The following is a 16192-nucleotide window of genomic DNA, read 5'->3' as shown; positions in this document are numbered from 1 at the left end:
TCTCCATGTCGCAAGGAATAACCGTCGTGCACCTTTATGTTTCGGTATAGCAACCACCGTTGGATCATCTGCAATCACCATCTGATCTGCCTGACTTCCTCGACCTTTAATTTCTTCTCGCTGGCTTGCCACAAAATTTGGATGCCTTGAGATGCGCACTCACATGGGGTCCATTGGGCCACGAGCCACTTCTTGCCAAAAGCCCTTAAGCTTTGACACTATAGTTATATGTGTTCTTATATTTAAATGCGATAAACTCCCTTTGCACTGCCAATGTGGGATAAATGCTTTCCCTTGAAAGTTCATTTCTTTTGTAAACCCAACTTGGCAGCCAGGTAAAAAATGCCTTACATAGGCTGATTGCATTTGTTTTGAAGTTTCTTTTACCTTCCGTTAACCATGCAGGGGATTTGGTGATACAGTTGCCAAATGAATTTACCTAAAGGTTTGATAAGCCACACCATTTTTGAAAGTGTAATGGAGCATGAATATCTCTATGATCTATTTATCTTTATAACGCCCATCTCTGTCAGCATGCTAGGTTCAACCCTCAAGTGAACCACATTTTAACCCACATGTTGTATTTTACTTTTCCTGTATCTACACACGAAGCAAAAAAAAAAAAAATAGTGCGTATCTGATTTCTCGTTGATGATTTGACTTGATATTTACTGATTTGCTTGACACTTTTCAATATGAATGAAAGCAAGGCTGCATTAGGCCACCAAATTTAGCATGTTTAAAAAATTGGTAACATTTTTGGTGACCTCTGTGGAGTGTTTGCATGCTAAAGACTATAGACCAATCATGGCTTATCTGTTGGGATTATGGAGTCATCTCAACCCTCTCTCCAAATGGAACTTCTTGAAATTCAGCTGCTCCGCATCATCATAGCAAAATAAAATAGGAAAACTAGGAAAAACAAGTGGTGTTGCCTAAAATAGGAACCATAAAATTGTGCATGAGCACTTATTGAAACTCAAAACAACAAAACAGAAAACAAAATGTGCATCGACACTTATTAAATAAAATGAAAAAATCAAAGGCAAGCTTTGAGATGAATCCCATTAACTGGGATTGGAAGGGTTTCACCATTCAACTTTGAAAGCTAAAAGGTATTATGCTGCTTTTTCCTAGTCATGATGTATGGGCCATCCCATATGGCATCAAATTTAGTATGCTTTACTGGCTTACTTTTCAATTCATCCCATTTCAAAACCAAATCTCCCTCATTGAAAACTCTCAGAGCTACCTTCCTGTCGAAATTCTTCTTCATCTAAGCTTGATGATTTTCAATAGTCATCAATGCTTGCTTTCTCACCTCCTCCAACTCCATTAGTTCTACCAACCTAACCTGCATGGGTTCTTCTTGCAACATTTATATCTCTCTAATCAGAGTTAGTGTAGGCATTTCAACTGAAATTGGGAGTCTTGCCTCTTTACCGTAAACAAGGACATAGGGAGATATACCTATAGCTCTCTTAGGGGTGATTCTATCAACCCACAATGCATGTTTCAACTGAGTGTGCCAAGTTCTCTGATTATCTTCTATTGTCCTCTTGATTATCCTAATCAAGTTCTTATTAGTAGACTCTGCTTGTCCATTACCCCCAGGGTAATAATTGGATGAAGTACTCAAAAATATGTTGTTCTAGACAAACCAATAAGTAATCTTAAATCCTACAAAAGCTAATGCATTGTCTGAAATAATAGAATCAGGAATACCAAACCTTGCTACTAAGTCCTGATAAAAGTTTAGGACTACACTTTCATTTGCCTCCTTCAGGGGTACAACTTCAGTCCACTTAGTAAAGTAATCAATGGTTGTCAAGATCCATTTATGCCCAAAAATTGAAGGTGGATTGATGACTCTGATAAAATCAAGACCCCACTTCATGAATGGTTGTTCAATTTGAATAGGTTGCAAAGGTAAAGCTACCATCTTCTATTTTCCTGCAAATGTTGCACAATTCTTAGAGTTCCTTACCCAAGCATATGCATCTTTATGCAAATCAGGCCAAAAATATCTTGCCCTCATGATCTTTAATGTTGCAGTCCATGGTGCAAAGTGACCACCAGCTGGTCCATTATGGAATTTCTCTAATATTCTGTTAGTTTGATCTGAATCTACGCATCTTAAGAATACACCATTAAAATCTTTTCTAAACAAAAGTCCATCCAAAATGATATAAGGGATAGCTTGAAGTCTATAGTATCTTCATTTAGAATTATTCAGGCCTTTAGGACACTCACCAGTCTGAAGAAAATGCACCATTTCATGCACCCAACTTGTAGGAGATGTTGCTACAGCAATTGGTTCATTATCTTCATGAACTAGGATAGCTTCTTCATTCTCTTGTTTGGTGTTTTCGTTGTGACTAGAAAGTTGTTCGCATAATTTATTACCTCTAATCAGCTTTGTTACCTTTATATTGACATCATACTCCATCACTTTCATGATCCAACTAGCTCTTTTGTCATTAAGATCTCTATTTAACAAAAATTCTTTTATGCTAGGATGACCAACGATTAGGTGAATTTTGTTATTTGAAAGAATGTGTCTAAATTTATTTAGACTTCTAATGACTGCTAATGCATGTTTCTCAACAAAAGAATAATTTTATTCGTAACTTCTAGGCCTTGGCTGAAGAATGCAAATGGCTGCTCTGATCCCTCATCATTCTATTGAATCAACATAGCTGAAATAGTATCAAAAGTACCAAAAGCATATAATATAAAATCCTTTACAAAATCTAGATTAATCAAAGTAGGCATTGATTCTATGGCAGTCTTAATTTCTTCAAAATTATTCTTAGCCTCTTTGGACAAGCTGAAAGTAACATTTTTCTTAAGCATGCTAGTCAAAGGCTTCATAAGAAATTCTATATTGGGGATGAATCTCCTTACAAAATTGATTCTGCCTATAAAGCTTTGAAGGCCCTTCTTATGTGCAGGTAAAGGCAAAGCTAAAATAGCACTTACCCTCTCCAGATCTATGGTTATTCCATGTTTGCAGATAATATAGCCCAACAACTTACCCTTGTGCATAACACAAATGCATTTTTTGGGATTTAAAGATACTCCATATTCTCTACACCTTTCAAAAATATGCCTTAAGTGAGAAAAATGCTCCTCCACATGCTTTGAAAAAATGGTTACGTTATCAAGATAAACCAAAACAAATTTATTTATAAGACTTTGGAAGGCCATATCCATTGCCCTCTGAAAGGTTGCTCATCCATTAGACAAACCAAAAGGCATTTTCCTATATGCCATTATTCCCCATTTTGTAGTAAAGGCAGTTTTAAATTGGTCACCCTCTTTTACCAGAATCTAATTATAACCAGAATAACCATCAAGTAGTGAAAATCTATCTCTACCTGAAACTACTTGTAAGATCTACTCCATTGACGACAGTGGGTAATGATCTTTTAGAGAAGCTCTATTAAGATCTCGAAAGTCTACACAAAGTCTAAGCTCACCATTCTTCTTTCTTATGGGAACCAAATTTGAAACCCAAGATGTATACTTAATAGGAAAGATGATATTACCTTGGATCAGCTTGTTTAGTTCTATCTTCATGAGATGCTCAAGTTTTGGATTAAGGGGCCTTTAATTTTATCTCATAGGCTTGGCATCAACTTCTGACTCTATGGTGTGTTGGGCTAATGTGGGGTTAAATCCCTTCAAATCTTCATACTACCATGCAAACACGTCATTGAACTCTTGACAAAGCAAAACAAATGCTTGTTTCTCTTTAGCTGTACATACCTTTCCAAGCTTTAATAACTTATCTCTGAAGATCTCAATAGGTTCATAGTGCTACTCTTTAACCAACATGCTACCTTTTTCCTTTCTAACCTGATCATCAATGTTAAAGATTGACTCAAGGGCTACCAATCCCTTTGGCAGCTTATTATTTTTTAATTGAAGAATCTAATTTTCATATTGCTTTACAAATTTATGTTGATTACCAAATTAATAATTTGTTCATCTAAATCAAAGACTTGCCAATTAACACTATTATCTGGAATTGAAGGCCTAACAACCACTTTGACATACTGTTGTCTTTCAATATTGCTTACCTCATCTAGTATGTCAAATTGAGCACCCAAGGTAGCCAACTTATCTGCTTCCTTATTCTAATTTCTAGGCATAGACAACAGATTGAAAGCATTAAATTCTTCAATTAAGTTCCATATCCTATGCTTATACATTTTAAGGACATCATTTTTTAGTCACATTGACACCTCTTACTTGATTTACCACTAGCTCACAATTCCCAAATACTTGCAAACACTTTACATTTCTTTTTCTAGCCCATTCTAATCCATGTGCAAATGACTCATATTCAGTTGTATTATTAGTACAGCTAAAAGAAAATCTAAAGGCTGAAAAGTATTTCTCACCTTTAGGAGAGATTAGCATAACACCACCTCTGAAACCAACCTTGCTCCTTGAGACATCAAAATAGAGTTTCCACAATTCATTGTTCTGTTGTTCACCATGCTGATTGGACAATTGATTGTCACCCTTTTCAAGATTAGGGACATCGACACCTTCTTCATGGATCATGTAGACACCTAGCTCTAATTCTTCCATATGCTTGAATGGATCTTCCTCATCATTCTCTACTACCCATTCATCTAATACTACATCAAGTATCCCTTCTATTGGGATGTTTGGATCTAGGATATTAGGTTGTTCATTAGGTTCTTGTATAGACAAATTTGCATTAAGAACAGTTGGGACGTATGGTTCTATATGATCATTAGCTAATAATTCTGATTTTATGGTCACTTTGGTACCATATCTTGTTCTAAAAACCATGTGTGACCAATCAGAAGACAAATACCCACCCAAATTGACTATGAAATCTCTACACAAGCATAAAGCAAAGTGAGGTGGAAGATTTATGATGTAGACATCTTGTGTAATTGAGAAGTTTGGGCATGCATGCAATATGAGATCCAAATTTTTAATCACACCTACTATGTTTACTGTTGTCCCATCTAGCTAGACTACCCCTTTTGAAAGAGGCTCATATGTCAAACCCAGCGTATCAACTATCTTCTTTGGCATGACAAAACTACTTGCACCTAAATCAATCATACATTTATGCATTAGGTGCTGACCTATGATTAAATTCGGATAAAAAGGAGGGGGTTTAACCTTCTAAGTTTGTTGTTCACCCTTCTTTTCTTGAGGGGCATTGGATAAGACTACTTTCGATTTCTCATTAAGAAGCTCCTGTGATAAAGAGATGTTAGACAAGGCATTTTTAAGGAAATCCTTTTGCCCTAGAAGAGATAAGGAATCCCACATTGAGACATTGACATGCGTCTTTTTCAATTGATCCAAAATATTAAATGAACTCGTACTAACCTTCTATTGTCCTCTTTTAACAACAATATCTTTTTGAACTTGTGTTGTTTGTAATTGACCTCTTGGCTGATCCTTGTTGACCACTGGTTGTCCTTTTGGTAGGATTTGTGTATTCAAAGTGGGTTGAGGTCCAGGTGGTTCTTGTTGGCTTGTAGAAGCCTGATTGATGCCTTAATCAACTTGTTGTCCTATATCAATGACTCTCTTTTTGGACCATGTATTGGTTGTGATAGAAGTGTAGGACTGATTCTGAGCTTGTGGTTGATTCACTCCATAGAATTATTCACCTTGCCAATTGACCAAGGTGACATTCAGGCCTTGTTCAACATGAGAAACTTGTTGATCATGAATTCCATGAGTACTATCTTCTAATACAACAACATTATTTTGAACCATGAGTGCTTGATGTAGCATACCATTCGAACAAGTGGTTTGATCATGAGGTTGGTTGCAAGGATAACACCAACCATAATCCGATGCCATTTTGTTTTGAGTTGGGACAATATCTTTGGATGTGCTGTAGTGTTGGGATTGTAAGGTATATTGGATCTTTGGTTATAATTTCTTCTTTGACCCTAAGGGTGAGCTTGATAAGGAGGCCTGTTCTGCTGGTTATTCTGATAAGGGGCTTGATAAGGCTTGGTGTTCTGGGAAACTTGGAACATGGTTTTCATTTCATTTTTAAACTCCTGAAACTCTTGATTTGGGAGCGTGACAGTATTTGCTTGGGGTGCCACTCGATAATTTAGTGTTGGCAAAGGTGGGATAGCGACTAGAGGAGGCTCTAAAAGAAGTACAATAAGTTGTGTTTCTGGAAATATGGGCATTGGGGACCTAGGGGCTATTTTACCAGCCTGAATTAGGTAGTTTTCTACTCTAATAGCAACATCAACTGCATTTGGTAGAGTATTTGCACCCATAGACTAAATCATGACTGAAATGTCACTATTAAAGGCCCTAAGATAAGATAGAAATGCATGTGCAGGGGTAGGCCTTACCATGATAGGGATTCTACTCCAAGTCTTCTGGAAACAAAAATTAAAGTTAGTCATTTTCTCTTAAGGGGATCTCTTTATGGTACTCAGCTGTTCTAATAGTGAAAAATGGTCAGATTTGTCCTCAAACTGTGAATTTAATCTATCACCTAGCTAATCCCAGGCATCAATTGAGTTTACAGGTAGTCCTCTAAACCACTGAAGTGCTTTCCCTTTAAATGAGGCAGTCAAGAGTCTGATTGCAACATTTTGTTGTGTGATATGATGTACACCACACAACGAAGCTACATCCCTTATATGTTCAATGGGAGTGGTTTGATCTTCTTCTATGAAAAAAGGTAGTCTTTTCAATGCTGCTACAAGAATATCATCATAATGAGTAAGATTCAAAGGGTTGCATTGATTTAAAGGTACAAAAGGTTGAGCTCTTGGGAGAGCCATTGGGATAATAGGTGGATTTACTTGTGCTTCAGATGAGGAGTTTGAAAACAAAGAATTATTGTAGGTTGTAACTAGAGGCTAAACAATGGGAGGAGTAGACAAATCTGGAACTAATGAATTAGAAGGGTTTGATGGATTTGAAACCTTCTTTTCTGCCTCTTTAATTTATTTTTGTGGTGATAGATGAGAATTCTCAATAAGATCTTTACTTGATCTGGTTTGAATCTCTCATAAGCTACAAAATATCACTGAATCTCCATAGAAACCAATAAAATGAGTCATCGGGTATGAAAATTGTTGCCTCTGAAGGTTGGAATTGCTGCTCCTCACACAAAAAATAGCAAGAGTGAATATTTGTTGAACTAAGATAGCTCAAATGGGTCCCATCAATAGTGCCAAAAACTGTTGTCACTCAAATTGCACCCATAATGCACAAGCTGAAAGCTCAAGTAGTTTGGTGACACATGGGATAATTCTCAGGCCTGGGGGTTGCCTTTAGTGAGAATTAAAATCCAGAAGAAGGGTTGGTTCCTTATGAATAACTCTAAATTCTTTACAAAGAAAAGGGATAGGAAACTAAAAATGAAAATAGAATGACTTTGTGAATGCTAAACTAAGGTGAAGCATCAATATGATATCTCAAAATGATAGAATACGCTTCTAAAAACATGTATCTACACAAATAGACTTCTGGTTCATAGCATATAAATGTTTCATGCAAAGGATTTAAACTTAAAGAAATTTAAAGGAATGAAAAAAATTTCACAATCAACCAAATGAACCAATTTATCACAATGCACAACCTTTGATTTACAAATGAGATAGAAAATTTAAAGGTTATCTAGACAATAACACAATAAACTAGCTCTCAATCATGAATAAGAAAATGAACTCCAAGAATATAAGGCATAAGCTGATAATGTTATTTATTATTCTGTCATAAAACTGCATAGGAGCTACAAGAATATATTCTCTGCTAAAACCAGCAAGAGAATGATCAATAACTAGTGAAGAAAGATAAAACTTTTTCACTTTATACAAGAACCTTCCAAAAAGTAAAGGAAAGATGACTCCAGAATGACTCAAGATGAACTCCCACTGAAAATGTCTTTTCTAAAAACTGATCCTTGAGTAGAAATAAAAATCCACCAAAATAGGCTAAAAATGATGAGAAAAATTCATGTAAACTTGCTCTCAAGCTTAATTAGAACCCAAACTACCTAATTACTTCTCCTCATTTTACACTGAGTCCACCTGGATGCTACCTTGCCAACCACTGGATCACCACTTCACCTTAGCACTTTAGACCAGACCCACCTCTTCCTAGGATCGCCTTGGTTCTTCTTCTACGCTCTGCCATGTGGCACATCCTGATTCATTCTGAGCCCACCTATATGCTACCTCAACTGCCACCTCGACAGTCACTATGTGATGGGGGGTAACTATCGAGCATCGTCATCTTGTGGTATAGTAATGACTGTTGGATCTCCTCAGACTTACATGACCCTTATCTCACCTGGGCACTCACCCTTTTCCACACGTGCTTTATTGCCAAGCTGGGAGGGATAACTAGTGAGTCTCTTTCCATCATGGTATAGTGACAACCATTGGATCTTTTGCATCACCATCTGATCTTCTTGGATATGCCTAACCTTTACCTTGGCTGATCTGCTCCCTTCTACCACATGTCACCACGTGTCAGCCACTGGTTCACCTGTGGATCCACCTGTCCTACCACCTGGACCTGCCATGTGTCTTTGGTTCTGTTGGCTTGTTCAATGTTATTCTTTTGGCCAAACTTCCTCCCTTGGTGAGTTGTTCACATGTCTCATCAATACAGTAGTTTCATCGATACTTTTCATTTTATCAGTGAGACCAGTTTTGATTTCTTCAATATACATTATGTCGATGGAACTGATGCTTTTGGTGAATCCTTTTAGAGATCCATTGTGGCCAAGGTTTGTTCAATAAGTCACTCTTTGGTTCTGTCTGTACATCTAGTTGGCCACCATCTAGGCACCACCTGTCTGCCACCTGTCCTTGGTCTTATACCCTCTGCTTCACCATGTGGCACCTTGTGATTGGCTCTGGGTCCCTATCCTGACACCTTAGCATGGCCTCACTAACCACCAGAATGAAGCTCTCCATAACCGTCTACCTTAATTGCTCACATTAACTGCCTGCCATAGTCCACCGCTAGTGGTTTTTTGCCATGTCGCAAGGAATAACAGTCGCACACCTTTATGTTGTGGTATAGCGACCATCATCAGATCATCTGCAATCACCATCTGATCTGCTTGACTTGCTCGACCTTTAATTTCTTCTTGCTAGCCTGCTGCAAAATTTGGACACCTTGAGATGTGCTTGCATGCAGGGTCCACTAAGCCACGAGCAACTTCTTGCGAAAAGCCCTTAAGCTTTGACACTATAGTTATATATGTTCTTATATTTAAATGTGATAAACTCCCTCTACACTACCAATGTGGGATAAATGCTTTCCCTTGAAAGTTCATTTCTTTTGTAAACCTAACTTGGCACCCAAGTTAAAAATGCCTTACACAGGCCGATTGAATTTTTTTTGAAGTTTCTTTTACCTTCCGTTAGCCACATAGGGGATTTGGTGATACACTTGCCAAATGAATTTACCTAAAGGTTTGATAGGCCATGCCATTCTTGAAAGTGCAATGTGTTGGCATTCTACACTCTTATGAGAATATTTGATGTTGTCATTGATGGCAACCAACTGGCAGCCAACTGGCAAACATCTGTCAACCCATTGACAGTTACCGACACTGACAATAGACTTCTACATACACAGGCAGACACTTTACTGACAATGGCAATAATGCATACCGACACTCAATCCGACATGGAATAAACTTTGTTTATTGTTTTATATTGTAATTATCTTTTGTAGAAGCCAACATGGCATATTGTAAAAGATTCATATATATGTATGAGATCTTATAGGTCATTTTGATAGAGGAGATGATGAGAGGATAGATGATATTTTGTATAAGGTGATATAGTTGACAACGAAGGTTTTGGTAATAGGCTGAGCTTAAACTGGTATTGAACTGTTGGCATATGTGCAAAGTTTGATGACATGATGGTGTATGTTGTCATTGATGTCAATATGCTGAAGTATGAACTGGTATATTGAAGTAACCAAACTGGCAAGTGAACTGGTATGATGGTATGAAGTGAACTAGTATGATTGTATGAACTGGTATGTTGGAGTGTGAACCAGTATATGGAAAGTTTGTATCGGGGTTTCATTTGATATGACTATCGGTTGGTAGTCTCAACTTCAAGGTTTCTGGTTGATGCATTCCAAGTCTGTGTGATTCGACCGACAATATCCTGTGATGAGTTAGCATTAAAATGAGGATTAGATCGTGTTGCCACATTAGAATTGTGCGTGCGAAGGATCTTCTTGAGGATCTTGCATGAAGAAGATTGATTTTATCCACCTCGGGAATGAGAAAAATCTTAGTAAATAGTGGAGAGCACGTGATGGGTTATCAGCTTCCAGAAGCGGTGAATAACAGACGATGGAGAATGTCTTGAGATTTGTTCAAGACTTTTTTACCCTATGTAATGTGTTTAAATGGCCAGGATTGGACTGACTATATTGTTAACTTAGATGCTTAGGGTTTTAGGTTTTGGCTACTGACCTAATTGTTGTCTATAAGGTCAATGATGATTTTTATTTAAAGTTGTTGGCAAATGATTGTATGTGAGGTGATTCTTGCCAGACCAGAGAAGTGAGTAGATACCTATAGAGTGTAAATGTAGATGTAAAGGAACTGATGTGGATTTGCCTTGGCATTAAGTGTTGTTATTAGATTAGTGTATTACTTGTTGACTTCTAACCATTTTAGTAGTTGGAAAATTCCTTTACCGGGTAGCTTTAACAGGCTTTTTGTAAATCCTTTAACAAGGTGACTCAAAATCATTGAGTTCTTAAAATCCTCTCACAAGGTAACCTTTAATAGGGTTTTAACCTCTAACCGAGTATTTAGCCATCCCTTAACTGGGTGATCCCTAGCAGGATCAGTTCCTAGGAGAACCTGTTGTAAAGTCTTTAACCAGACAAGGCTCCTAACAGAGCGAACTTCAAAAGAGTTCAAGAACAACTTGCGGGTATTCATCCCCACCATGGTTTTTCCCAGTTGGGTTTCCACATGAAAAATAAGTGTGTCATGTGTGATGCTTTTTCATGTGATGTTTAGTGTTTTCTGTTAAGTGGTAATGCAAGCCGATCTAGTGGTCATTATATTTCTAGTGTATTACTTGTTTAAGCATATGGGTGAAGTGGAAATGAGATATTAGGTTTTGTGAAGATCTAAGTGTTACCAGTTTATGTCTTTTACAGTCATACTGTGTTTTATCGGTATTGCCTTGATTTAGATTGGTGAGGTTGTTTACCAATTAGTGCAGTCATTGCAGTTTAAGTTGTTAAAGAAATTTTTGTCTATACTAATTCACCCCCCCCTCTTAGTATCTGTTGGGTATTTACTATTCATCATTATTCATCAATTGGTATTAGAGTATCCTCCAAGTCCTATATGTTATAAGCTTAACTGCTTGAGGAAAAGATCCTATTCTAATGATGAAGAGGGAAGGTCCTAAGTTCAATAGAGATAACTTTAAGATATGGACGGACAGAATGAAGATCTACATTAAAAGCATGGGTGCTCAACACTGGAACTATGTTGATAATACTTATGTTGTCCCTACCGGTACTCTCATCAATGATCAAAGAAGAGAAATTTAGGAGAATGGGCAAGTCATGGAAGCTCTTATCAATAGTCTATCTGATATTGAGTTTATAGATGTTCAAGACAAAGACAATCCCAAAGATGTATGGGATACTCTGGAGTCTATCTATGGCGATGATAAGCATGTGAAGCAAGCTAAGGAAGAAAGCCTTAGAGGAAAATTTGAAGACATGTAGATGGTTGAAGGAGAGACCATTCAACAATATGGGATAAGAATTAAAACTATTGTTGGAGACATCAAGAGTGCAAGAGGTACAATGGATGATTCCACCATTGTTAGAAAAGTTTTGAGAACCTTATTACCGGTCTATGCAATAAGGGTTGATGCTATTCAGGAGTTGAGGTCTATTGACAAGACAAAGGTATCCCTTGATTCTATTATTACTAAGTTGACCACATATGAGCTAAACAGTTATGATGGTAGTGTTTAGAAGACTGAATTAGCCTTTAGAGCATCTATTGCACTATCTAGAAAGGGAAAAGAATTTGGTACCAGTTGTGAGCCTAGACAAACCAGAGATATGGATGATGAGGAGATCCTGATGGAGTTTGAAGCTCTTATGGCCAAGAGACTTCCTAAGGGAACTAGAAAATACAGAGGTAAGCTCCCTTTGAAATGTTTTTCTTGCAATAGGATAGGACACATTGCTGTCAACTATCCCAACAGTGATAATAAGGACAAACCGGAGAAGTTAAAAAATTTCAAAGGAGGAAATAGGAGAAAATGTCTTGTTGCAGTTGATGAAGGTGTCACTTATGATGAATCAGAAGATGAAAAAACCAAAGACATAGTGTTTGTAGCTATTAAGGAAGATGTGGCAGACAAGAAGGCTCTTGTCTCCCGCTTTGATAATTCTAATGAGTGGATTATTGATAGTGGTTGTTCTCACCACATGACTGGTGACTGGAGAAAGTTTCTATCTCTGGAAGAGCATGATGGAGGTGTAGTCTGATTTGGTAATGATGCACCATGTATGGTAAAAGGAAAAGGGTCCATCTCTCTAAATGGAGAAAGAAGTGCTAATAATGTGTATTGGGTAGAAGGTCTTAGGCATAACCTTTTGAGTGTTGCCCAGCTGAATGATAAAGGACTCACTCTGGAATTCAAAGATGGAGTGTGCAAAATAAAAGGAAACAGTGGTGAACTGATGGCCATCGGTATGCAAACCAAAGGTAACTTATTTTAGTTAAATACAAATACCAGTCAATGTCTAATGGCTAAGTTTGATGACAGTTGCATATGGCATAGGAGACTCTGCAATGTAAATTTTGATAATATTGTGAAGGCTAGTAAGATCAAGGTAGTTAGAGGATTGCATATACTGAACAAACCAGAGAATCCTTTCTGCAAAGAATGTCAACTTGGGAAAATGTCTTCCTCAACCTTCAAAGGTAAATCTTTCACAGTAGATAATTTACTTGATCTTATGCATACTGATTTGTGTGGTCCTATGAAAACTAGGAGTGTTTAGGGAGATAGGTACTTATGATTCTTACTGATGATTGCTCAAGAATGATGTGGGTCACATTCTTGAAAGACAAGTCTGAAGATTTTGGAAAGTTTAAAGCCTTCAGAGCACTAGTTGAAAAGGAAAGCGGTAAGAGGATTAAATGCCTTAGAACTGACCAAAGAGGAGAGTTCACTTCTGAAGAATTCAATAAGTACTATGAAGAGAACGACATCAAGAGGAAATTGTCTACCCCCCGGACTCCACAACAGAATGGCCTAGCTGAAAAGAAAAACCGAACTATAGTTAAAGCAGCCAAAATGATGTTGATTCAAGGGAAGGTTGCTCACACTTTTTGGAGAGAAGTGGTGAGCATTGCAGTCTACACTATGAACCGGGTACTCATCAAGAAAGGTAAGGATAAAACTCCTTATGTGTAGTACCCCTACCCTAGACAGCCTTGTAAAACCAGTTTGACCTTGGTTGACTTTTTATGTGGCAATCTTGAATGGTTGAATTACCATGAGGTAATGTTTAGTCAGATATTATGATTATTGTGCGTATATGTTAATGTGCTTTCGCATTGATTCTTATGTAAGTTTAAACTGTCCTCCTGATTCTTGTTAGTAATCTCGAGCTAATATATATATATGTGTGTGTGTGTGTGTGTGTGTGTGTATATATGTATGTATGTATGCTTGTTTGACTCTTGGTTGTAGGAGATTGCAAGTACGGTACCGCCTAGGTGTAAGGTTCATCTTCACTTGGATTCGCAGGGTTGAGTATACCTCTTTCATCCTTAGAATTTGGGTTAGGTGGTCATAAAACCTTCAGTTTACCCTATTCAGACTCAAATGAGCGTCACTTATGTTCCGTCAGTTTTCTTTTCATTTGGGTTTGCGGGTCGAGTAATTGGTTGGCTTACTTGGTTTGCGTGCTTGGCATGTGGTAAATAGAGTATTTAACCCTAAGTATTTATTTTGATTTAATGTGTTCATTTACGCATTAGTAATTGAGAAATTAAAATAAATAGGTTTCTTTTATGTGATTAATCATTAATTAAAAAGATCGCTCTATTTATTTTTGTAGTGAGTTTAATTTTAATGGTTAATTTTAAATAACAAATTTATTCAGTTTATGCATTTTAAAAAGGAAAGATTTAAATTTATTCAAAATAGAAATAATTTAATCTCTTTTGCTTTTTGGAATATAAAGATTAATTTTAATTGTTTAAGAAAATCAATTTTGATTAGAAAAGTGAGTTTTATTCATATTTATTTTATATAGCATGTAAGATTGATTTTGAGAATTTAATTTAATCAAAAATATTTTACCCTCATTAATATTGTGAAATGCAACTATTAGCTTTGTTAATTAAAAATTAAATGAGGGATAAAAGCATTTCTTTTAATTAACTAAATTTATAATCTCAATGCATAAACAATTCAACTATGAGATAATTACATAAACTTAATTAATTAAATTAAGTTGCAAGCTGCATGATATTAGAAATATATTTTTATTTAAATTTTAGTGGAAAAATAAATTATATTAATTATATTTATTGTCCCTAGAATTTTAAATAAATAAATAAAAGAATAAATTAAAAAAAAATGAATAAAAGAATTAATTGGAATTAAAGTATTGTTTTAATTCTTTATTTAGAAAAGTAATTAATTTGCATGAGAAAAGAAAAGAACGAATAATGATTTTTAATTATTGCATGTTAGCTTGTCTTTTGTTATAAAATTAGAAAATAAAATAAAATAACTTTTATTCTAAATTTAGGTTTTTGAGAAAAGCTATTGAACCTAGGATTTTAGTTTAAATAGGGAATAGGTCTTTATTTTAGATACACAGCAAACAGGTCAAGGATTTAGGTGAAAAAATTTATTGGAAGCTTGTGGAAAAGATTATGGCTCTTCTACAGAATTCTTCTAGGAAAGCAATACCAGGTTGGGTGGCTTCTTTGATTGTTGATTTTTAGAAAATAATTCTATTTCTTCCATTTCTCTCTGAATGATGTGTGTGTAAATTATTGTCAAACCCAAAACCCTCTTCTAGTGAATTCGAGTTTTGTTTTTAAAAATTTATGCCTGGTGTGTATTTCTAGTTTATGGGAAGAATGTAATTTTGGAAAAATTAGGAAAATTATTATAGAAAATTTGTCAAGATTTTATGATGCATGGAGAGTTGCAAGATTGGTGAAAAAGGGTATTTATCTGAGAAATTAACTTCTCTCGTTTGATTTTTAGTTATGATAGGTTTGTTTATTTATGGAATCTCTATGAAATGGTTTTTATTACCTTAAGAAAATAAATTTAATTATACATTAAATTTATTTGGGTCAATTAAATTAAAAAATAAAAAAATATGAAAGATTAAATTATGTGAAAACGGAATTATTGGAAAAATATTGTTTTTGTTGAAATTAATGTTAAAATTTTTATTTAAAAATACATTAAAAAAAATAAAATAAAATAAAATTATTTATTTTTTTTTTTGTGGGGAGGCATTGCCTCTACCCACACGGCACTACCCATGGTAGTGGTTGTTGCCATAGGGCAGTAGCGCTACCCAAAGGTAGCGGCTGCTACCTTAGGGTAGCAGCACTAGCCATAGGTAGCATGTGCTACCATAGGGCAGCAGCACTACCCAAGGGTAGCGTTGACTGCCATATGGCAGCAACGCTGCCTTAGGGTAGTTATTTTAGAGTTTAAATGTAATTTTTAATTTTTAAATTTTATTTATTATTTTATTTGTTACTTAGTTTTTTTTTTAATATAAAAAAATAAAATAAATTATATTAAAATAATTATAATGTTTTAATATATATATGTATATTTAAATAGATATATATGAATATATATATATATATAGTTGTTTAATTTTTATTTGTCAATTTAAAGATTTTTGTTATATGAATAAAGAATTTAGAATTTTGTAATTTTAGAAAAAAGAAAAAAAGCTTATAATTTTAAATTCGATATTCTTATTGGAAATATATTAGGAGTTTAATTCATATGTGAATTTATCTAGCTTTATTGGACAAATGACAAGATGGATTTATTAATATAGTTGTATTTCCTTGTCTTTTGGAAAAATCTATTTAATTATGTTCTTGATTGTTTAAAGAAAA

The sequence above is a fragment of the Cryptomeria japonica genome, chromosome 3, assembly GCF_030272615.1.
Source record: "Cryptomeria japonica chromosome 3, Sugi_1.0, whole genome shotgun sequence".
NCBI lineage: Eukaryota > Viridiplantae > Streptophyta > Pinopsida > Cupressales > Cupressaceae > Cryptomeria > Cryptomeria japonica.
The sequence above is the reverse complement of the archived record's forward strand: the minus strand, read 5'-3'. Positions refer to the sequence as shown.